General features: G+C 35.5%; 1 protein-coding gene and 1 long non-coding RNA gene across 2 annotated transcripts in view; one reads left to right on the top strand and one right to left on the bottom strand.

Moving 5' to 3' along the window:
• Nucleotides 1-25,429, top strand: part of LOC135080058 (neurogenic locus Notch protein) — a 169,619-nt gene that overhangs the window by 4,672 nt on the left and 139,518 nt on the right. The window lies entirely within an intron of this gene.
• LOC135080125 (uncharacterized) lies at nt 15,759-17,438 on the bottom strand. The gene is made up of 3 exons (XR_010258945.1): nt 17,025-17,438; nt 16,733-16,904; nt 15,759-16,389 (listed from the first exon to the last, which is right to left on the bottom strand). It is a non-coding gene; the product is annotated as an uncharacterized LOC135080125 (long non-coding RNA).

Raw genomic sequence — 25,429 nt, 5'->3', positions numbered from 1 at the left:
CCTGGATATCATTTACCTAGACGAAGTATTCGTCAAGGCGAATTACACAAGCCCAAACTCCATAGGGTTCTATTGTTTTGTTATGGAGTTGCAATGGAGGTGGCCATTGCAACTCCTCCAGATCCATTATCAGACAGAGCTAAGAAATAAATAAATATTATTATTATTTAACAAATAACTAAAATAAATTCATCTTACTATCTTTCTTCTTACAAGTCTTACTAATATTATAAATACGAAAGTTTGTATGGATGTTTCGATGTTTGTTACTCTTTCACGCAAAAACTACTGAACAAATTTTGATGAAGCTTTACAGTACAGTACAGCAGTACTAGGCAGTTTGTGTTCAACTATCACTCGGGTCGGACGTTCCTATCGCAAGACCGTTGGTTCACTCAGTTCCGATACGACTCTAGTGCTGTGTGTAATTATTCTCGTGAATACACTAAGTTTATTAATTTCTATGAGTGGATTTCATTTTGCCTGAGAACTACGTCATGAACCCTTAACCAGAAGACCCTGTCGCCAGCGACAGCGATGCTCATCCATCCCTGGCGTCGACCAGAATAACAATATATTTATGACGATCTGTAGCAAACTAAATTTCACGCGAGTAAAGCCGCGGGCAATACTACATATTCCATACTAGCTTTTTGCCCGCGACTTTTTCCGCGAAGAAGTGGAAACTGGTTCTAATAAAACTAAATTATTCTAAGAAATTATTAATTTTGTTATATGATAATATTTTTTAATATAAAACCTACAAATTATTAGGTATGTTTAAATATCTGAATACTTACAAAATTATGATATCTTTCTACAACAAAATTGAAACATTTCCTTCGGGTGCTAAAATCACCAGGCTATTGTGTGCACACTCTGGAGCATACAACTTACAACTGGCCGTCGGAGAAGCATAGATTTCCCTTAAGTCTACTCCCGCTACCACATGGAACTCCGCTAAAACTCGTGAGCCAACACTTGTTTTTGTATCGAAAATTAGTATGAGCAGCGCACGCGGTTGCCCGTTGCAGGCTCTATGCAACCACGCTATTTTAAACCGTGGCCCTAAGCATGAGATGGGAAACTGCACTCTCTAGAATTCTCTTGAATTTGATGGTGTTAGGGGAATCCTAGGAATGAATACAGACTTTCCAATGGAATCTCCTCATCAATATTGAAACATTGCAACTTGCAATGCAATGTTTCGTTTTCATTTGTTGTATTATTGACTATTTCTTGATTTTTCAAACACGTGTCAAAATAAAAAAAATAATTTAAATCAAAAGCACTAAGGAATATTTAATTGATATCAACTTCGAAGCAAGCACAGATCACAGAAACTAAAGGGAAATGTGATAAGGGGGCGGAGCCGGTGTCGCAACAATATGCCCAAAAACAGAACATATTGCTTGTGATAGCAATGATGACAGCAGCGACGTTATAATGTAAACAGTTTACATTGCTTGCATACTACTAAAGATTATTCGAACGTTGAATACTGATACCGCAGTGGATAATGAGCACATATTTTGATTTCTTTGACACTGAGTTTCGAACTCAGCGTATTACTTAGCATCTTTCTATATCTCTATGGAAGCAAGTTATCTTCAAAATAACATTCTACACCTTTTTAACCAAATACGAAGCACGTCATCTATCAATAGGGAATATATTTTAGAAGTTAATAAATTATGCATAAAATAACACTTTAGTTAAATCATAGAATTTCTAAAAACTAGTACTGAAATCGTACTGGAAACAATAAAAAAATATTAATATGTTATCTAATTTATTTATTAAACGACCAATTATCGAAGATTTTGGAGTAAAGTTTTTGAAAATATTTTATAGCCAACATAGGAAACATTTAGTGAAAGAATTTCTTTTCGGAGCCTATTGCCTTCAAACAAACAAATAATCAAATCTTTCCTCTTTTATTACTATTGATTTAACAACAAAACTTCCCTCTCGAAACAAAACGGTTCTTTTTCTTCTTCACGAAACAAAACTCAAAGCGGATAAATAAATAAACAAATCTTTGGACAATTTCACAATGCCATCTAGTCCCAAAATAAGCAACTAATATGCTTGTGTTAAGGGTGCTAGCTTAAATGGATATACTATGTACTTACAACCTTTTTTATAATTTATTTATTAAATTAAATTCATACATAAATACATAGTTACTCCCAGTCCCGTCAAAGAAATTAAATTTCATCATTTCAATTTCTGCTCGGCCGGGAATCGAACCCGGGACCTCTCGGCATATTAGTCCGTTTCGAACCACCAAACGGCCGACTCAAAACGGACCTCCCGGCATAGTATCAAAAGTATTTGGTCGCCGTATAAATCTCCGCTTCATGACACGAACACACGTAAACGTCATGGCGGGAAAAATGACACAGGTCCTGCCTTGACGGGCGCTCGCGCCGTACTAATCAATGTCGGCTTCCGCATTGTAATTTATACTGATATTCACATCAATATTTTGACAAAGTAGTTACTAATATTTAAACAATAACTGTGGAAATCAATTCTCCAATGAATATTCTTTATTTTGGGATACTTTTATTGCTGTTATTGCTGTGTATTAAAACCAAAAATCACGATCAAAATGTGACGTAAATCTTAAAAATTTGCCAAAATATTTTTAGATTTTACTCAATAATGGTAATGAAATTCAAGAATCCGTTTGATTATTGGACTACAAGAATATATGTCCGATGATTTCTATATATTTTTAAGCTTATTATACGAGCATAAATAATAGATACAGGACTTTGAAATTGAGTCTGCGGCAATTTTTCCGTAAAATGGTTGTGGGAGATGGGGCACTGAGAATTAATCAAAAGAGTTTTAGTAAATCCGTTACATTATTGGTCAACAACAAGGATTGAACTATCTTTCGCAGTAATTAAATAATCTCTGGGTGTTGCTTAAGATAGTAATTCATGCTTCCAAAATCTTAGAAATTTGCACGAAAATGTAAAATGGCTCTTAAGATGTAAGTAAATACTGATAATTGTGCTCGATTCTTAGATGATCAAACGAACTTACCAAGTGAAGTTCGATCTGAATTATCCTGTTTTCGCCGAAGAGATTTATTTTACCGTGTAGTACCCCTGTACGACAAGCCAATCCGCACACAATATTCAGCGTAGTAGTAGTAAAAAACAAAAGAGCGGGCAACCCCACCCCTACCACGCTGTGGGCTCGGTGTCCGAGCGGTCTCATTATATTTAGAGAAGAGATGACATTGACGTTTACCTCCAGGGAAGAAGATATAGAAATCTTCGGGTTGGGAGGGACCTTAAATCTCTTCGGCGAAAACAGGATAATTCAGATCGAACTTCACTTGGTAAGTTCGTTTGATCATCTAATTATCCTGCTTTCGCCTCCGAGATTTATTTTACCGTGTAGATGTTTAGAGCATGGATCAATGTCCATGTTAAATGGTTAAGAGAGTAAATGTCAATGTACTAAATACATAATAAAGCAATATTTTTGTATTATAATCGTATTGCATCACTTATTCATAACAATAACAAGTATCACGGTCTCAACAAGATTTTGTTCATTATAGAGTATTATTATATACATTTATTTGTACTTCTATTAACTGTTAAGTACGACTACTGATTGTAAAAAGTTGCCAAGACAGTTGACAGAGCATCCTGTCTATCCAGCACACTGGCTAATTGTTTCAACGTTGACAGCGGCGCAAACCGCAGGCCATACTGCCGCGTGTCGCGTGCTGTGTGGGCCGAACGCCCTCGTGTCGACACTCCTTTCCTATATTTATCCAGTTTCATCTCAGAACTGAGCTTGACGACGGTAGTGGTTAACACCGAATCGATCACAGTGACTGCAAGGCTAACACTCTGATTGTTGTAAAACATAAGCTCACTTGCATTTTAATTAAATAAATAAATAATGTGGTTAATTAAAACTTATTAATTTATTTGGATACAGTTTGACCAGTATTCCAAAACAGTATTAATTTGGATTCCAAGTAACACTGTTGCGAGGAAAAAGTTTGGTTTCTATTTAATAGCACTATTTAATAGCAATCTTTTGATCATATAAATTATAATATTTATTTAAATAATTATATATTTCAATAAATTATATGATTTCACTAACGATATTGCTAAGCGGTGGTTATTTAATGTTATTATAGGATGCACCCGACTTTAGAATATGCTAAGAAAATAGAGTAAGGTAGGTACAATGATGTAATTGAGCATTGTAAAAATATTTATTTGTCAGTCATTTGGTGTAGTGGTTTCGAAACGGACTACTATGCCGAGAGGTCCCGGGTTCGATCCCCGGCCGGGCAGAAATTGAATTGATACATTTTAATTTCTGTGATGGGTCTAGGTGTTACTATGTATAATATGTACTTATGTATATAAAAACGGTATTTAAGTATGTTTATATCCGTTGTCTAGGACCCATAGCTTTGCTCAGTTTGGGACTAGGAGCGTAGTGTAAAATGTCGAAAGAAGGATATTAAAATTTATTTATTATTTGCGGAGTGTATAGCGGAGTCTGGTACGTTTTGTTTGATCAACGACTGCCAAATACAAAACTCACTGCCAAGGAAAGGTAAGCTTAAATGGGCAATATGGTACTACTGATGTACCTGTTGCCCCGGCATTCTATTTTATTTTTATTTTTTATTTATTTATTTTTAGTGAAAAAACGTATTAACGTCTAAAAAAAATGGTCGCCATTCTAAGGCGAATTAATTGGAATTAATTCATGTTAATCGTGTAGAAATCTCTACGCCAGACGATAAAATATGAATTATGACTAAATATCAAACAAAGTTCAAGAAACAAAAAATAGTTTTATGTCATGTACTGAAACCAAAGCGTCTAACATTTTCTGAGACAATATTAAACCAAGCTCCTACTCCGTGTCTTTATTCAGACACCTTGATTCAGTCAGCTTCAGTATTATGACTGTGATGATTGAATTTTTATAATCATGTTAAGAAAAAATAACAAAATACTAATTCTCAATTTATACTTCATAGAAAGGGAAGAAAGACTCATTCATTATTATGAGTTTGTGGCAGCGTTATCGATTCGTAAAATAATATCGCATTATTTTTTGGTATTATTAAAAAATGTCCTTAATCTAAATTGAAGGTTACAAGTAGTGGTAGTACTGGTAGGTACCTACATAATACATAGTTTATTTTATGTGGTTGATTCGTTCTTTGACTGACCAAAGTCCACTAGTCCGGTTGTTATTACAAGCGGCCCGATTTCTTTTTTGATGCGTCAATAATTTTCTATTACATTGATTACAATGTAATTATTATTGTGTTATATTTATAAAGACATAGTTATTATCGCTTTAACGCATAATTAGATACTTTGCTTGTCTAAAAGATTTAGCAAGATAAGAAATGATTCAATGTATTTCATGATGTCGCATCTCTTCTTATGAGAATTCTAACGTTATACATAAATAATTTATACGAACCAATTGTAAAACAGTACATGGAGTTAAAACTGACCTTTTTTTTTTTTTTTTTAGTAAATAAATAATAATAATGATGATGAAGCCTTACTTTGTAAGACTATCAATAGTATTATTAACATTAATCATACATTGATTAGTAGGTACAAACCTACATAATAATGTTTTTCCAATACAAGAAAAAATGACATCATCTTATGTACCGATACCGATACAGTTTAAGGAAGCTCTTAGATTTTATCTATTATTTATAGATACAAGCTGGTGAGACGTCATGAATAAAAAAATAAACTTTGTAAAAATATCAGGGCTAAAGCAAGGCCGCAAAGAGACAAACAAAAATGTTGCCTGTTTGTTCAGATACAAAACAAACATTCGTTAAAATAAGACCATAATTCTATTTGCTTTTCAATGGCTATCGTGTTTATGTAATAAACATATTATATTAATAAGTTTCTTTAAACCATAAATGAATCTTTTGTTAAAAGTTTAATTGCGGTTAAAATATCATCCCTTTTGAAGTGCTTAAACCACATAAACTTTGTTAAGCATCTTATATAAACGCTATCTAAGTCCACTATCAAGGAACATTTTTTTTTTTTTTAACAAGTGGGTAATCTCAGAATGTACTCGTGTCGACGGATGCGATTAAGAATATTCTTAATATCAACGTCTCTGCGCCGACGTGTATAATTATTTGTTTGTATAATTAATTATGTTTACTCGCATGGTTATGATGATTATGAAAAAAATCATCTGGGTTCGATTCGGGAATCGAATAGGTATCTCGGTACAATAAATTCTGTAACCGGATAATATCGACGGTCCCTACGTATATTAACGTATCTGAAAACGGCCAATTTTACAGGAGAGCGGTTTGAAGGTTTAAACATGTGTAGCTCGCGTTCTATTTATCGTACATTGATGAAATTTGGTATAATAGTTTTATATGAGGTATATTTTATAAAACATGAAGAATTATCAAAAAATAATCACAATAAGTGTATTATTTGTCATTTACTCACTTATACAACGGAAAGTTTCTAATTGCAAATGACGTAAGCGGTACTTGCTGACTTTTACGTTGGAGTAATATGTTTGTTTAAATTATTAACTGCCACATAAGTAATTGTACACGGGAACAAAGTTCAGCTACTACTAAACGTAACTCTCACTCTAGGCCCATAGTCCTGCTCGACGAGACATAACAGCATCCCGCCTCGTTTCCCAGATAGTTGCATATTGGAGGCACTTCAATACCTTAAGATTCCTCCTTATCTAAGGGGTCTTTTGACTGAAGAGTACCTGTAGAACCGCTTAATTCTCTTTGTCAATAGTGCCGGCTAGGTTTGACAGCATGGCATCGAGTCCGAAGATCCACATGGGTCTTTTTTGAGTTCGATCTTGTGGAACATTGGATACGACTGGGTACTAAATGGAACCCTTTTCAAGGGCATGGACATTTCAAGGTATCATCTGCCATGCAGATAGTTTCATCATTACAAGAATATCCTCATAACTTTCAGAGCCTCCCTTCCAACAGCGAGGCGGCTTGCCTGGGCGCCACAGATGTCATTATGGTTGCCCCAGGCCAGGGACCACATATTATATTTAAAAGCATCCCTGACACCTTCACCTGACGCCCACATCACTGTCAAAGCTAAGGGCCAGATCAAATATCTAAGAGTAAGGTCCTGTTAATCACCAGTGGCACCAAGTAGTGAGTGCAAATACGGTGACCTTAATTATATATAACCAGTGGCAGCTCGCACTTTTACCAATTCGTCGCCGTGCGTATGGAAGACAGCTTGCTTTTTCGTGGCTGCTTCCCTAATTTAGAGGTCCGAAAACTCTATGTCGGAAGGCTATAAAGAAAGGCCGGGAGCTCTATACTGGCACCCTCAAAAGCATAATTCTGTACAGGACTCCCATCTAAGGCATCACCCTCGTAGGCAAGGGTAACGCTGCCCATCTTCTAAGACCTTAATAGGCCCAGAAAGTCTACAGGGCTACATCGTTGGCTTTAACGAAGCGTGAAGAACGAGGTGAAAGCTCCGCCTTAGGAGGACAGAGAGGCCGTTTGACGTGAGACTCGCTAGACTGTGCTGTAGTCTAGTAGTTGATAAACTACCTCGCCATAGCTAAGTTGGGTCACTTAACCTTATTCGCACTCGTGCAGAAGTTTAAGGTTGCTCAAACGATCGCTCCATGACGGGGCACGGATCCTTCGAGCTCTAACTGTATTGTGGTGGCTAGGAGCATAAGGCACACCATATTCTTGCGGGATAGCATAGTCAAAGCTATGTGGACGATAACAAAACCTGGGTGGTAATGAATCACGTCTATCTGAGAAGACAAGGTGCCGAAAGAAGCTGCGGTACGATAGCGCGACTACGAACTAAGTGCGGGTGCATTTGAATTCGCTCCAGGGAAGGTGACAGTATGATTGCCTCCTATCTTCCTTCCTTAGTAATGGCCAGCGTAACGGGGTCGTGAGGCAGCACGGGAGGCATTGCATAGGCCACCACCACCGTCTGCTGACGGTGAGTGTGTGTACGGGAAAGCTGTATACTTCTAGCTGCTCTGGTCCCAACTGTCGCCGTGTAGGCGGGAGTTCTTTGTCCGGAATCTCAAAGTTAGCACTTATAGCGAGTGACGGGGACATCAGGGTATTTTTAGTGGGTATACCTCATCCTTCTGACGGGTATGTATGCAATATCATGTAAGCATTATCATGTAATAGTAGCTTCTAACTACAGTTAATTGAAAGTTTTGTTTGTAGGTGTTACCTGCTTATATTTATTTCTGAATGCCATAATTATGCTTGATAAATAAATAAAATAATTTTTACGATATTTTTACAAACTTGTATCTTGTAAAAAGTAGCATAGGAGAAGAACTTGGTTGCGTTAAGTCTAATAAATGACCCTAGATACTTCAGTCGTGTTGTATATCATATTTTATATTGTTTTGTCTTCACTTTCATCTCCACCAGATATTGCTAAAATACAATTTCTCAGCGTAAAACACCGTTACTGGCACTTGCTTATAGACATAAAACAAACTTTTCCAAAGTAAAACATTTATAGTGGCAGTTACGGCTAGAAGATACTTTAATTTTCCGACGTAAAAATAGGTAAGTGCCACCTACTTATAATAGTAACTTTAATTTTCCCTAGTGAAACAACGCAACTACCAGATTCCTACAGTTAATTGATTAATTTGCCGTTGGTATAATGTTGAGTGAAATAAATTAGGTTAGAAACCATAATAATACCTATTTCCTTCATAAATTACGTATCAATTCACTCGATCTGCGCAAATGAAAGTGGCAGTTGCGGGGCTGGGCGCGCGGGGTTAAGCGTGAGGTCCAACGTAAAATTTCGTAACTCCCACTAATGCAATTTTACTGCGGAAATCGTTCTAATTTTGTAGTTGCGGGATTTGTTTTTTGACGTTTTAAGGTTCAATTTGAATAAAAACTGTATGTTTTTTGAACTGAGCCGTAACTGTTGGGTCCTCTGAAGGTTTTGCAAACAAAAACGGCAAATCACGGAACTGGTAGATACTGAAATGTACGTAGGGACCGTCGATATGTACATTGCATTTAAAATAAAAATATTTTAAGCGGCCAGCACATACCTGTACATAGATGGCGCGTCGTCTAGGGACGCGGGTTACCTTGGTGTTCTGGTCGGTCTTTAATGGCGCTTCCCGCGTTGCGCTGGCAGCGCTGGGCATGCGGCGGCGGCGGCGCGGCGCTGCGGCGTAAATAAAGGCGCCTGCGCTTGTGGAAGGCGGTGTGGTTGCGCCGCGGGCGGGTGATAGGTCTTAGCCCATCATACCATACAGCAGGGCGTAGCTTGTCGGTACGGCCTCTGTATAAAGCCTCGATTCACACAGTTATGCGAACGGCTAAAGCTTAAATTATATATTCAGTGCAGCAGCCTGGATTAGTTGTCATATCAAATAAATACCTCTTTTCCCGTTTTAGAGGATTATAATGAGTTATAGTTGTCGACCGTCGATGTAATTGGTCGACCGACCGGAAATGTAGAAAGATCATTGTAAGTTTCCAACAAAAAAAAATGTGAGACTGATAAGTACTCACAATCACAATGTCAGTTAATATGAGTCGTTGCATAGAAAACACGACATATTGTCATACTTCATATATAAAGTAGGCATTTATTTCCACTTCGACTCGGTTCGGTCAACAAACCGGCCTAAGGTTTATTTAGGATCTTTTATTCTGACCTTATAATAGCAAGTAATGAATCTACATAAATGCACTTTGAATTTTGATCTGATACTTATTTCTTTCTTACTAGCCTTTGTATTTAGACCAATATCGATTGGTGTAATGTATAAAAATACGAAACAACAAAATTATTCAGTTACCCTTTGTAGCATTGAACAATGTGTATGGCCACAGGGTCATCGGTCGTTATAAAAGCAGGCGGAGGCTCGACTGGGGCGAGTGCGTCCGCGGCGCCGGGTCATCATGCTCCAAGACGGTTGATGGTTCATAAGGTGTAAGGCCAAGAAGGCAAGCTCTTAATGTGGGTAGTTTCGTAGAAACGCAACATTTTTCTGTATGAGCTCATTATGTTCTGTTTTTACGGCTTTTAAAAATGGCCGAAAAGAAGATACTTAACTCGTAAAAGTGAATAATATTATAATACCTGGCTATCTCGGTAGTTAATATCTCGTTTTTACTCGCTAGAGCAAAAAACGGCTACTGGTTAAAAAATAACCGAACATAAAGTGGCTGCTGGTTAATATCTTGTATTAACGCTACTGGTTAAAAAATGACCCGCAAAAATGACCGAATATAAAGTGGTTGCTGGTTAATATCTCGTATTAACTCGCTAGAGCAGAAAATGGCTACTGGGTAACATCTCGCATTACCTCGGAGAAAAAAATGGCTACTGGGTAACATCTCGCATTACCTCGGAGCAAAAGAATGGCTACTGGGTAACATCTCGCATTACCTCGGAGCAAAAAATGGCTACTGGTTAACATCGCGCGTTAACTTGGAGCTAAAAATGGGTCAAAGTTACGCGTCGTGTCACAACGCTTATAATAAAAATGTACGAGCACTTACACAAAATAGTTGTTACAACCAACCTTGTGTTGGGTCTAATTCTCGTCACTACACTGCACAACTTAAAATAATTACGTTTTTTGTCGGTAAAAACGTCCTGGTGACGTCACTTAAGCATTTTTCTTATACTGCGTGCGGTCGTTGCGCGTGCGCACAAAGGAATGAGACCGCTCGGACACCGAGCCCACAGCGTGGTAGGGGTGGGGTTGCCCGCTCTTTTGTTTTTTACTACTACTACGCTGAATATTGTGTGCGGATTGGCTTGTCGTACAGGGGTACTACACGGTAAAATAAATCTCGGAGGCGAAAGCAGGATAATTAACGACATAGATACGATAGGCTGGCACACTATTAGTCATAGTTAGACTGGTTTGCCAGCCTTGCTGTTATAACCCGCCTAAAAAGACTTACGCCCGTATTCACATTACTATGAGGTCTCACAGTGTGCGTGGACGCACAGGTTCACACATGAAACAATCACAGAGCTCTATTCAACGCTGTACGTTCGATTTGCTGCTTCATTTAAGCAAGCATCGTTTGTGAATATGGGTACCGCTTGTTTTTATTTTTGTGCAAATGCTAAATGTCTTTTAAAAACAATTTCGTCGACTTCTTTTGTTTTAAAGACAAGTTTTTTGCTAACTGCAAAACAGTTGACAGTTAAATCGTAACAATATCTGAGTTATTATTTCACATGTCTATTACCTACTTATTGCAACACTAGCTTTCCACCCGCGGCTTCGCCTGCGTGAAGTTTGGTCTGACACAAAAAAACTTTATCGCGCGCGTTCCTATTTTAGGAACCGGGATAAAAATTGTCTTATGTCCTTTTTCGGGACTCTATAGTAATCAAAATCAGTTCAGTGGCTTAAGCGTGACAGACAGACAGAGTTACTTTCGTATTTATAATATTAGTAGGGATTGCAACATTATAAATAAGGCCATAACGCGTGTCGGCGGTGTATAGTGGCGGAAAATTCCCATAATTGGGTGTATAAAAGTTTGCTCCTATAAAAATCTTTTCCGAAACGATTATATCATATAAAGTTAATGCTTCGCTCCCAACCTTTAATTTCTGCTTTGTCTATAGCCCCGTAAAAGTGTTACAAGTTTATTTGTATGGGCTTGAAGTTGAGCTTTAAGCTCAACGCTTGGTAATCGAAGCCAGGTGATTAGCTTGTTTTATTTTGTTCCGTTAAATTCAAAATTAAAAAGCTTCATTAAATGTTAGGTACATTTTTTTGCTTATTGATATTCGTCTAATATTGTTGAACTTTATCTTATATCTTTTTATCTATTTTCAGTTTCTTCTTGAGAGTAAATTCAAGGTTTCAGCTTCGTTTCAGAATACAGATACTTATTTTCAACCTGAATATTTTAAAGCAATATAAGATTGTAGAATTCTACGTGTGTATTTCTGTCATGACTTTTTATTTACTATTGTAACTTGAATATTTTTTTAAAGATTCTTGAAGAATTATTTCGATGCTTAAGAGCGTTGTCACATTTTTCATGCAGAAATCGAGAATTTGGCAGATTTCGAAATGATTTTAGTCATATAATTTATTGTTATAGCTTCTTTTGACTTATATCATCTTAATTATCATACGTTTTTACGGAATGTCTATTGACAAAATCTCGTTCAAATTGGATTTTTGCCTACGAAAACAGCGAATTTCGAAAGCCCGATTTCCAGGTAACTCGCGAAGGCACAATTTTAAACTAATATTACAACAAATTTATTTCTAAGTAAGAAGATAGAATGTATTCATTAGAATAAGCATACCCTGAAGAAGAAAGTGTATTGAGAAAATTTTGATGTTTAATTCATTAAAATGCATTTTTATCATGTCTAAGATAGTCAAAATTCGAGAAAATTACTGCAAGAAAACAGGTCACATCTCATAATCTAAAAGTCATTTGGCAACACAAACTACTTTATACTTAAGAAGAAACATAGTACTATTATTGTGTGAAAAAGAAAAAATATCTATCTTCAATCTGCAAATGAAAAATTAATTTGAAAATACTATAAAATCGGGTGCATCAAATGGCATAAATCAGTCGTGCTTTGGCACTCGTAGACGCCGGGTCTATGTCAGTTGACTGCCCACTGACGTATATGCGTCACGCGTGATTTTTTCGTAAATTGTAGTATGATTGAGTACTTTTGATCCGCAAGTATTTTTAATTTATTTGTTTAGGTAAATCGGACTTGTAATTTCTTTCTTTTCAAACTTTTTATTATTTTACTTACAGAATATGGGTAAAATAGATAAAATATATTATTATTGTATCTGTTTGGTCAGGAAAAAATAAATGACTAATAAAAATTTAACAGGGTGTCAAAACATTAGTCTATGCTATTGTGTTTCTACCAACATAAAATATACTCTTCCTTACTAATAAAAGTTGAATAGCGTCTGTATGGTCACACAACGCTTCGTCATGTTTTTCCGAAAGTTCAATTACTGACGACTGAATGAAAGAAATTGGTGCGTAACTATTCATCTGATATTAAACGTTTAGTAATAAAGGGGTAGGTCAGGTAAATGGCAAATCCACCAGCGGTCGCTCGATGACACTTATACAAATGAACGTATAAAATGAGTTTATTTTTAAAAGTATAGGTACAGGGTGGAAACGATAAGTGATTTCACTTGATTTTTAATTATACAAGATATCGAGAAATTGTTTACTGTTCCTGTAAGTGCTTCATGAGCTCTTTAAAACAATAACAATAAATAGGTCAAAGAATAAACTGGATCTATGCGAAAATTCAATGTTTCCGAATTTCATACTAAATATATGCCGCCAGCCATACCTACCATATTAGAAGTGTTAATTTTTTAAATTTAATTTTTTGATTGAGTAATATAATAATCAAACAAAAAACTCGTAAATTGCATTCTTATTTAAATTATTTACGGAAAACATGATTTTAGGTTTAACTTGCTACAATATCATCAAGAGATACTAATTAATAAATACTAAATAAACAGATAAAGGGGACGGCATTAAGGCACTCAGAATTCTCAGAAACCATTGATTTCGTGTTTGTTTGTAACTGTATTAAATGTATGAAAGCTGGAAATATAGGTTTTTTGAATAGATTCAGTTCGTTTCTTAAACATATTATTGATGCCGTTTGCTAGGTCTCATGAAGCACTTTTTCAGTAAGTAACCATTTGTTCGACATCTTGTATACCTACTATAAGAAATATTCGAGTGAGATCACTTATCGATTTTATTTTCGTCATCCTTATTTATATTAAATTTAATTAAAATACACTAAGGCTGAGATGCACCACCTAACTTTGACCCTAACTGACAATTGACAATAACCGGTGTTTTATGTTAGACAGATTTTTGACATCCAAAATTTTGATGTCAATGTTAAAGTAAGACGGTGCAACACGGCCTAACAAAATATGTATCGTAGACAGTACTTTTTATTTTCTACATAAATCTTTCTTTTCTTTGTAAAGCTATCTACAAGCTTTTATTTTCTTTGACATCTGGAGTTGTAAAATCTTGCAACTTAAAATTTACTTACTTCCCGTTTTCCCATTGAGCTGAAATTTTGCATGTCTACACAGGCATGCAAAATTTCATTTCGCACTAAATAATTTAATTTACACGTGTTTTCATGCGATGGCCAAGTCAATATATTTATGTAAAACGTTAATGATTTACTGGACTGGACTTGGTATTACATGGATCTCACAACTTTTTACCGTAGAACAACTGAGTAGTGAGACTTGGTTTTTTGACAAGTATTGTTTTTGATGGGTTTGTATTACAGAACGCATGTGTACCTAATGGGATAACTGTTTAAAAACACGATTAGATAAATTTTGCTCTATGGATAAAAATCTTAAAGTTACCTCTGATTTTTTAGCATTATACGACCGTGGTTTATAATAATAAATTCTATAAAATCACAATGATATCAGTATTTACCTTTTTGATTTCCTGACTTGTTTAGATTTACAAAAACTAAATATTTATTATTAACTTTTAGATAATAATTTGAATGGCGCTTACGATGTTTAGTTACGAGCTCTTTGATGGACACAGATATTATAGATAACGTTTAAAAAATGGCACGCTCGTTTTCATACATTTCATTCTATTTACTTAACCTATCCATATTTATGTGCGGAAACGTCACAAAATCAGAATAAATTTTAATTTTTCCATCCCGCATCATAAAAACTAAAAAGTCAAAAGTAAAATTTAAATAGTAAATATTTTTCATAAACAAGCTTTTGATGCTGTAAACAGAATAAAATAAAACATAAATTCTTTCAAACCCATCAACTTATTACTTTACTCAATTTAAAGATTAAAAACTTGTCGCGGGATTTACTAGTGTAAAAAATACATTAATTACGTAACTTGATTTTGCTAAAAATCTGTGGTGCGATTGTGTAAGGCAATCGTATTCATTTGACAGTTCATAACGTAAGTTATGATGTGTCAAACGGCTAATTCTAATTGTGTAAGGAGTTCATAAAACGATAACGATATGATAACGATTTGATCGTAATTTTATACGATGAGTGAATGATGAATATGATTTTGACAGAAAATTCGAATTGTCTAAGTTTCATGAGCCCATTGCTAATGTCAAATGATTGCGGTGACTCGTAACTCATGTTAATCGTATAAATTCTCATAGAGGTGTAATTCTATCCTCGTCCTCGTATGCAAATTGTTAATTTATTTCTTTGAAAGATAAAGTGTGGTAAGCGGTGAGTGCTTGGTGTTAATGGAAATAAGTTTTAGTGAGACACAAGAGTTCTTTTTCATCAACAACTATAGCACTAAAAGCTGAGTTACACGTGTTAAGTAGATAAGTGTTTTTCACTTAATTTTACGTGATTAAATTGCACGTACTTAAAACACAAGCACAATCTAAATTTTGACTTGAAACTTACTACTAAGTTTTGTACTATACTACTACGCAATTAATTACTTAAAATTAAGTCAATAAAGTAGTTAGGTAGGTACCTACTTATCTACTTAACACGTTTTAATCAGCCTTAACCCACAATACTGCCAAAGTGGTAGGGTAAAGTTATGTTGGGACATAAGTGCCCTGTGTGGGCTTATTTACAGGAATAAATGACTAATAAAATAAAGAAAACTGTTTAAATATACACATCTTTTTATTTAAATTCTTTACACAGACACAGACAGCTATAAGTACTTCTTTTGTGGTCAGCCTTCGTCTCTTTACAAACTAAGTTTTCATCCCAACTAATATTATAAATGCGAAAGTAACTCTGTCTGTCTGTCTGTCTGTCTGTCTGTCTGTCTGTTACGCTTTCCCGCTTAAACCTCGCAACCGATTTTGATGAAATTTGGCATAGAGATAGTTTGAGTCCCGGGAAAGAACATAGGATAGTTTTTATCCCGGTTTTTGAAACAGGGACGCGCGCGATAAAGTTTTTCTGTGACAGACAAAATTCCACGCGGGCGAAGCCGCGGGCGGAAAGCTAGTTTTAAATATAATACTATAGGTACTTTAATCACAGCATTCTTGAAAACTTAGTTTTTTTTTTGGAACAATCAACAAGATAAGTATAAAATAACCATGAAAAATCAACAGCCTCCCTACTCATTTGTACTTGTCGTTTTTTCTAACAAATAATTATGCAATAAAATGTATTGTTTTAAACTTTTATGGTTACTAAAATAATAATCATTAATACACTTCGAAGAGTTCCAACACTGGTAGATGGTGGGACAAGTGCAAGTGCTGTAGAGCAAGACGAGAGCTGCAATGAGAAACAAAAAAAACATGTTAGCTGCTAGCTAGAATGTGGCTGAAAAATTGTGATAAATCTTAGTCACTGTTTTTTTTATGCATAACGAGGCAGGTATTTGACCACAATCGCACCAAGTGTTAAGTGGGATGCAGTCTAGGATGGTACATATCTGCGCTGTAAGTGCCTATTCACTCTCGCCTTGTAAACACCCGGATTATAGTCTTCGGGAAAGACAGCAGCAGGCAACAAATTCCAGTCCCTAGCTGTTCGCATTATAAAGAGTCATAATAATGTTATGTTGTGTAAGTATGTTGAACAGTTTATTGGTTAATGTCAATAAAATAGGCCTTACCGTTTTCCAGGCTTGCACCTCTTTAGACGTCCCATCCCCAATCTTGTTTAGTGCCCAGGACGTGTTGCGCCAGAACTCAAGTCAAGGAACCCTCATCACACGACCACGCGCTGTTACTACATTATTTAGCTGGGTCTCCATCTGGCGTGGGCAATTATTCTTGCCTTTGGCACTGAAAATGAAATTGATTATTTGATATGAAGAAACCAAAGTTACAGGAGTAGTTATTGAAACTTGGGTTGTTTTAATTTTTGATAGAATGCCTTAATTTAGTGTAATAATCTATACTTACTTGTGTTTATAAACAAATTTAACAAAATTCAAACTTCGTAAAAGTTTTTCAAGTTTTTTGACACTTGACAGATAACACTTGTCATTCACAGAACATAGATTAAAATACTACTTCTCAAAACACTTATTTATGTATAATTTATTAAATGTGAGATTAAGTTCGCCTTAGGTTAAAATTTTGGCATTAAAGTATAAATAAATAAAAAGAAGTAAACATTTCACGTCGTTTTTCGTAGTCCATTAACGCCACCTATTGTAGAGTAGTAGTCAACTTAGCCTGCCTAGCCTTAAAGTATGTATGCCACCTGGGGGCGGGTAGTGAAACTCGTATTTCATTCGTTCTATGCGTTTGGTTATATGATTTGCAGAGGTAAATTTTTAGTTCGAATTCAATGTTTTTATGAATAAAAGTATGTTATTATGGTGAAATCATAAAATTTTATTTAAAAAAACTGCATTTGAACATGGATTTGATTTCTTATTTGTTAAAAAATAATGAGTTTTAGCGAATGTTTTTCATTAATAAAACGCAAATCCATGAAACGATTATATACGACCGGTCACTTTTCGGTCTTCATGGAATGGACAAAATTACACAATTCGAATTTAGATATACGATCGATGATCAATTGTATTCATTGTCCATCCATGAACAACTTTACACAATCGCACTTCTGATCTGAGAAAAAATCAAATAGGTAAATTATACATTATTTCTTTATTATTATGTATGATGTACAGTCTTAGGTACGATACAACTACGGATTAAGATCGTTTAGTCGACGCAGCGTTGAAATTGTACAGATAAATGCAGTTTGCGCACTCACTACGCGACGTCAAGCAATAAAAACCTAAAATTCGAACGCCAACTTTTTGCTACAACGCTCTTAATAAGTTTGCGTTTGTTGAAAAAAATACCTGTTTATTTTAATAAAGTCAGATCTATATGCTTATTTTAAAATCGATCTTTACCATCTTACAACACGTATTATTATTTATCAAACACGGGAGCATTATGTAAAATAATTGTTTTTTTACATCACTCGAACATTTACCACGCAAGCGCATTCGGCACAGTACAGTATGGGAAATGTTAGTTTCTCATGCGAAAGTGGCCTATTGTAGCTGTTTTTGTTTTAACCATTGTAACTTGAATAATTGAATTTAATTCCGTGTAGTGTTAATTAAATATTGGAAACTGTTGATTATTTTTATTAGCACTGATACTTATTTTTGAACTTTTATTCAGAGTAAATTACTTCAAAAACCAATTCACATTCGGTGTAGATATCTATGTAAATACAAAATATACATATTAAAGTTGTCCAACACTGAACCGTCCCAGCTATGACATTGATAGTAGGCACACTGAAAACCAGCGCCGTGGCCTTCGTCACCGTGGGCCACGGCATATGCTCTGAGTGGGGTCCCGTTTGCAGTGGGCATCTTGTTGGTGAATGGGTGGCACTGCTCAGTTTACTCTTGTTTTTATTTTTTTTCTTCTTCCATTCTTATGTGCCACTGTCATGTCTATGTAATTCCCTGTATTTGTGTGATGTCCATTGTAATAAATGTATCTTTCGTTCTTCCTATCTTTGATAGGAGGGCGCTACTATCAATACTGAATTATTAGTTCCAATTTTTGCCACGTTGGACAAGCAATATAAGTAAAAAGAAACCGACCGAATTTAGAACCTCCTCCTTTTGTTGAAGTCGGTTAAAAAGCTTCAAACGCTTAAAGATGGTACGTAATTAGTGGTGTTAAAATCATAAAAGCTTTTTTCCCAGTTTCATGTTAATTAAGGATAATAAATAACAAAGCGAGCTTAATAATGGCAGTAAAACTGATAAAGATTGTAAATCGCCATCCTTTTTTGAATCGAATGTTAGAAAATACCACGATGAAATCAGCGATATTAAAGAAAGGATATTTTTTTTACAAATTATGATGTAGGTAATAGAAATTGCATTGCCTCAATTAAAAATTCATACTTTAACACTGGGATTTAATTTTTTAAGAACATGGTTTATAAATAGAGTTTGATACTGAAAATGGGGACATAATTATACGATAATATTATAAAGAGAAAAGAAACCAGATACTAGTTACTGGTGCGATTTGAAAAATTCTTTCGCCATTAGAATCCTCCAATATTTCTGATGAACATAGAAGTTCTCCAGGTTAGCTACTATTTTTTTTTATGTGTGTTGAAAACCAGACTATACTTTTTGGTGCAAAATGGACCCTGATACAAGTACATAAGACCACAGTGATAGCTTGACGTGCCCTATACCTGTGTTTGTTGTATTTCTTGGACAAACCTGTTCAGCATCCGAGGGCCCTGTTTGAACAAGCCTTGGGCAAACACCCTCACTTGCCGGATAGCAAGCACTCCTATGTGCAGTCAGCATCTAGCAGCTGACCGTGTGCTTTAAGTCAATGTATTAGGGTCCTTTATTGTCTGTCTTGAGCTTGAAAACTTAGAGCGATGCTAGTTGAGCACCAAAATTGTCGAGGTTTCTGTAATCTGAACTCTATGGATATGATGTCCGATGGTTAGTTTTGCCTAAATTCTGGTCGCATTTTGGGTGGACTTGAGAAGAGACTGATTTTAAAGTGACTATAGGTTCTGTACCTGCAGAGGCGTTGATTTCAAACCTTAGGTACATTATTGACTTAAACTCGAAGTGAAAGGGCAAAGGTATCGGTATTGAGAATAAACCTTCCATTTTGGGTTTATGTTTCAGTTAAAATTCAATTGTTTGCGCGGTCTCAGTTTAACAAGATATTGATTTCAAATTCAACGTAATAACTAAAGTGGTTAGTAAAGTACCATCAAGGTTTGCATTTAACTGAAATAGATTTGGAATTACTTAAAGGCTGTTTGACTAATGGCCTTGGAATTTAAGTCCAACTGCGAATTTATCCCAAAATGCGTCTGAGTGAGTGTAATTGCCAAGATTTTAAAAAGCGATCTTCAGCGGATAACCACTTCAATCCTTCTGCCGAAGGAAAAATGACCAAAAACTTCGGCCAGCGTTCATGTCATTCCAGCACCAAAACGCAGCTTTTAGCCACGTCATAGTTATCTTTAAAAGATCGTGTCTTCGCGTGGTCCTTTAGTTTTGAAAAGTCAAAATCTTTCTTGGGCTCTCAAGCCATTGTGAACTCTAAGATATTACAATCAAGGTGGGGTTTTCTTTCCAGGTGCTTCAAACGCATGTGTTTACATAGTATCTGTGCATACGTTGTTATCGGTACGTCCGCCGTTTGCTTTAATAATAAGCCCGCGCTTGCGCCGCTGTCACGAACGCCAAACACAGCTTCGGCTCAGAATGGAACTAGAAAAGGACGAGTTTTCAGTTTTTGACGTGTAGAAAACTAACAGTGGTTGTTTTTCTAAGAAGTTTTGAGCTATGACAGGACGAGCTTATGCTTTGTATTAATTTCGACTTGTTTTAAAAAGGTGACGTTTATTAGCGACTATTCACAGTATCATAAATAAATTCCAGTTTACAAATCTCGAAAGTTAAGGTTCATTTCAATTACTAACATTGACTAAATTTATCTATTCAATTACACCAGCAGCAACGTCAAATATTCTAACTACTTTATACCCTTTTAAATGTTTAACTTTACCAATCCTATGCTCATTTTCGTCCAAAGCAGAAATCCGATAAGTATTAACTTCAATAGGTTAGTATATTGACTATTTATTCAACGATATGGACCTTTTAAGCTATGGACAATGTCTCCGCATTCAAAGTATCGGATATCGAAATTTTCTCCCACACTGGCCACAGCTTCGCCAGCCATAATGCCTTGGAATTCTTTTATCACATGCTCCTTTATGCCTTTAACATAAGGTTCACAATCAGAACCTTTCACTTCTTTACAACCAGTAAGTTTAGGTTGTTCGTCTCAAATAATAATATTATGTAGTACACCATCATTATCTCCTAAATGATTATAAGCAAATGATATTCCATACGGACTATTCAATGGTTCTTTTTGTGTTTTAATTACAGCTTTGTTCTTGCTTGATTAGGTCTTTTGTTTTCAGTACCTTAATTGACAGTTTAAAAAATTTGCCTCACGAGTGTGAGATATTAATTTTCACCGTAAGTGATTAATTATCTGCTTACATTAATTTATACGGTTTTCTTTGATTGCAAAAGACCTAATTCTTGGTCTAGGTCTCACATTTATCTTGTCTTATGGCTTCAGTTTTCTCCTAGCTGTCAATTCATCGAGTTTAGATACTAACTAAAGGCCCTCACACACTTAGATTGTGCTCAAAACTTAAATAAATCTCAGTGATGATTCTTTGATGCGAGACTAAAATATTGAAATTCACATCAAAAGCCTCAATTCATGCTTAAAATTAAATACATTTTTAGCTTCGTCCTGTTATAGTTAATTTCCTTATTATGAGTATCAAAAAGTTTTCTTCATTCTCCATTAACTATCACAAATATTTTAACTAAAATATTATTATCTTATTTTGGTGTTCAAAGTTTATATTTAATTAAGCTATCAAGCAGTAAGGTCATCTGGTATTGATACAGGCACGATAGGGTTTTTCTTTCAGACTCCAAAATTGGTGCCGCGAGTATCGATGCAATCACAAAATCGCCGATCCCGTCACAAATACCAAGTGTGCGAGGACTTTAATTGCTATAGCCAGTTCACCCTCCCAGACGTTTGTGAAAGCGCCTTATCTATATCTCGGGCCTCGGCCATTATAATCAAAGTTTATGATCTCACTGGTTATTATTTTGCTACTTGCTAAACCTGATTCCGATCTTTCCTTTAATTTTAGTTTCAATTCATTTAAATCGTGACGGACTGATTTGTTTAATGTTTATTGATGTCGTAGTCAGAACGCAGATTGGAGATTTGTAAGTCTTGAAGCGTCTTGATGATATCTTTTCAAGTGACTTTAGTCAGTTATGAAATCTGTTTATTCTGTTCATATAGGATCGCTCTTGAGTGTAATTTAATTCTTAATCTAGTAGATATTTAATATCACGTTCTCAGTAAAAGATAATGATACAAACTTAGAAATCTTGCTAACAAGTCAGGTAGCAGATCATTTATAAACTGCCATACACAGTAATTTCAAATTGAATGAGAAACTTAGCACGTGAGAGATCGAGGAAATTCTTCAACGACCTTTACTAAACCCGCCTATTACGGCGGACGTAAGCTGGATGGCTCTATTTTATAACTGCAATCATATGGACAAACACATCGCAGTCGAAACTGAACCTTGAAGTAAAAGAAATAAAGATCCAGAAGTAAAAACCTCAAGTACCAACACACCGGAAAAGCATAATAGTTATGGGGTTCTAATTAAGACGTTCATAGTGGTCAGATCTTTGGGAATTAAGGAATCTAATAATGAGTCAGTAAATCTCTTTGATGGTAGATATTAGCCAACTTTTAGTTTATACCGCTTATAACGACTTTGTGTCGACTATTTTCTAAAAGCCATTAATTCTTTCAGTTTCAAAACCGTACTAATTGACTCGAACCTCCATGTTTGGGTGTTATCTACAGTTATAACTACTTTTATATCCTAAATTGTCTATCTAAATACAGAATCAACTGGAACGTAAAGATCATTCGTAACCAATGTTATTTTTGAACCTGTTTTTATGCAACTGGAACTACTGGAAGTAGGTAAAGGTAATGTAATTTTATAAGATTAGGTTTAAAATGTTGAATGCTATTAATTTGGGATGTTACAAACAAGCGATTGGCTTATGAATTACATTGAGATAACAATCTGTGGACTATTGTTCATGATGGATTATAACCCGAGCGTACATTGTTTTGTCTCGTCGAAAATACTGGCAAAGGCGTGTAACCGAGCACCGCCCAGCAGCAAAGGTGATCAAGAATAGATTATGAAACAGCTCTCGGATTTTTAACGACGATGACCGTTATTCGAATATTAAGTTTGCTTGCACAATGAGGTCTCAAGATTTAGAAGCACTGCCGTTTACGACTCGAGCCGTAGGCTAGGTAGTTCAGATGTCTTCATAAAAGTAAATTATATCGCATGTTACTAAGAAGAACGTGTGTGAGAAAACCATTTCAGAGAAAGCAAAGGTGCGATTAACTACAACTGGGACATAGAAGAACATAAACAACAATTTATGTTAATTGAATTTAATCTTCACAATCAACATCATACTAAAAGGCAAGATAAGGAACATGTGGATTTAGTATAGGAATTGAGTCTGAATCAGCAATGAACGTGTAACCTTTGTCGCGCATTACTTATTCACAAACGCTACCAATCATGCTGTCAGTCGGTGCGTTAGTAATTTGCGTGTCAACTGTCATAAGTGCAATAAGGTAGACACCTGTAATTGGATTATAAAATTAGCAGCAGTTACTGGTGCGTGCTGTCTAGCCACAGCTTAAACTGAATTTGTATTTAGTCACAAAATGACATATTACTGCATTATGTTTTATAACATTTGTGTGACTAATTTCCGCATATTTCTTGCCACATGCTGCTCAAATGGTTGTAGTCGGTTCTAATGACTACTCTAATAATCTTATTCATGTATTAGTATTATTAGCATCATTAATCTTCAGTCTGATTGATACTTTAACTTCAATACCTCTCAACAATTTGTCGAAAATGTGTAGTACCTACACCAATTACCATCATCATCATCACCGTTTAAATCACAAAGTTCTTTGACTTTCTAATTATACATTCTCAGTGTAAAATTATTAAAAGTGCCCAAAAATTCACTACACAAATTGCCTTGTGCAACTTCTTAATCTTGATAGAAAATCTATCAACAGCGACCTTTGACTCTAGTAATTGGTAAGAGATATTAAACAATAACCTCTAACACGGCGATTGTGTCCACGATTACCTAACGCGATGCAAAATAGACTAGGTTTTTGCTACAGACTTTCCTGTTTTTCTATTCAAACTGTAAAACTGTAGCTCCTATTCATAGTAGTCTTGTATGTTCCTTTTAAAATTAGGATTTTTACTCTCATCTGATTTCTCTAGATTTAGGTACACATAATTACAAAGCTCTTGAGTTATTAACTGTTAATTTTAAACAGTAGGTTTAAGATTTTCATTTAAGAGTTGTTTTCGTCTAACTCAGAGGGCACATGCTGTATAGAAACTCAGTGAGGCACTCAAACGATTTCGCGGCAAGCACTATGGTAGCTCTTGTGTAATGTTACACCCCGCATAAGGATTTACGATAAACACTGATCTTAGCTCTTGATTTACGTATTGACAATAGGTTAAATCAATACGGTGTACAGTAATTGCCGGACTACATCCATGAGAACTGGTTGATTGTGCCGCAGTAATGGCCGCAATAATTTACGCCAATGGGCGTTTTAGATACTCTTTTGTAGATAGACCAACTGCTGCAGTTAAATAAGTCATGTTTTTTATTCGTGCGAAAAGTGAGTCACTTTACATGCTACAGAACTCGTGTGGCTACAAACTTACTTCAATTCCCAATACAATATTTTCGTTTTTGTTGCGAAACAATATTCTGGCACTTTCGTTTTCGCTTTTGACAATAATTTTCCGCAATTTGGTTTATTCTCTTCTCTTACATTGTCATTATCTCGCGAAATGAATGAACAGTTTGTCGAACGTAATTTTAGCACGTGTGATATTCTCGGTTGGAGTTTTCGTAACAGCTTGTGGTTTTGTTGTAACCTCCATTGCTATAAGTGGGGCGACAAGCGCAGAGACTGCATCGCATGAGAACTTATTGTTTGTTACTGGTTACAGTGTCTGATTGATCTTGGAATCTTTACAAAAACATTCGTTAGTATCTGTCACATCGCATTAAGCATTAGAACAGTGATGTCTGATCTCTATTTGACAAGAAACTGCAAAATAAACTACTAAATTATTTGAATCTTACATTTCAATATTATTATTAATTGATATTGATGTAGGTACTCGTATAACAGTAGCTTTATCAGTTGCAGTTGTCATGGATATATTGACATTTCCTCAGAGATATAAAATAAATCACCTCCAAACGTGAAAGCTGCATTGTCTTCTCCCAAAACCAGTTCATCAATCACTGCTGCGAATATTCTTGATTTGATTTGCAGATTCGTAATAAAATTCAGAAGCTATAAATAATCACGGGTCTTTAATACAAAGACGATGTCGATCATTGCCAACTAAATCAATGAGATCATTATCAATATCGAAAAGGGGTGTGACAGCCAGAAAAATATCGTTGTCAATTCTGCGGTGTCCGGCGGAAGGAGATAGCCGGTTCAAGTCTGGACAAGTCAACGGAAGGGCCTCGGAAGCCGAGACTATCGCACCGTGTGAACGACGCTATCGGCTGTGCGAGCGCATAGGGTTTCCAGGTTTGTTTTTT

This window comes from Ostrinia nubilalis, chromosome 2 (assembly GCF_963855985.1).
Source record: "Ostrinia nubilalis chromosome 2, ilOstNubi1.1, whole genome shotgun sequence".
Lineage (NCBI taxonomy): Eukaryota > Metazoa > Arthropoda > Insecta > Lepidoptera > Crambidae > Ostrinia > Ostrinia nubilalis.
This window is presented reverse-complemented; position numbering and strand designations above follow the sequence as displayed.